Raw genomic sequence first — 965 nt, 5'->3', positions numbered from 1 at the left:
GGGGTTTTGGGGGGTTAATTTAGGTGTTTCATATATTGTGTTAGATAGCTATAATTAATAGAGAGAAGTGTCCTCTCTTATGTCCGTGCTTGGTCGATGCTACGTACTATACATATGTATAGAGAGGACTAGACACGCTAGCTAGCTAGTAAGAAAACGAAGGAAACATAAGATTTTCATGAACATATATGCATACAGAGAGAAGTGATATCGACCACCTCTCCTTCTCCGAGAGATTGGTCGAACAACAAGTTCTCGTATATCTATCCGACACTACCGGCTACATATATACAATAATTATCTCTTACAAATGTAATCATACGAAATCATGGTCCACATAGTATTCTCCGTCTTCAGTGATCATGTGGTCAAAAAAGAATGCCGCCAATTCCTCTTGAATTGCTCGCATGCGAGTTGGTGCTAGGAGTTCATCCCGCTTCCGAAACATCTAATTTGAAGAAGGGGGTCAATACATATATATATGAATGAATGAAACTCAACACAAAAGATGGTAATAAAATAAAATTGTGAATGTTGTTATTTACGTACTCCATATTGTTCGTCAGTGTACCCCGCTCATAGGTCGTGTGGTGGATGGACTCGCAAACATAGTATCCATAGAAATCATTCCCTTTTTCCTGCCACAAGCACTTTACAAGAAACAGAGGTCAATCAAACTGATAAGCAAAAATGCCAAATCAATAGGAGATGCGTGGAACATGCTACTATAGTACTTACTTTCGGGTGTCTAAATTGCAGCTTCTTCAGGAGTCCTGGAGCTTTTTTGGAGAATTTTTTCCGAACCCTGCCAGACAAAGAAAACAATTACTTGATATATCAGGAAATGAACAAAGTTGTTGATATGGTGGATAATGATCGATTTAACTTACTTCTCGAGCATTTGAGTCATGTCCGCATAGTCCTGGGGATCTTTTTGTTTTGAGTCTAAGACATTTACTAGTCCC

The sequence above is a fragment of the Triticum dicoccoides genome, chromosome 2A (genome assembly GCF_002162155.2).
Source record: "Triticum dicoccoides isolate Atlit2015 ecotype Zavitan chromosome 2A, WEW_v2.0, whole genome shotgun sequence".
Taxonomy (NCBI): domain Eukaryota; kingdom Viridiplantae; phylum Streptophyta; class Magnoliopsida; order Poales; family Poaceae; genus Triticum; species Triticum dicoccoides.
This window is presented reverse-complemented; position numbering follows the sequence as displayed.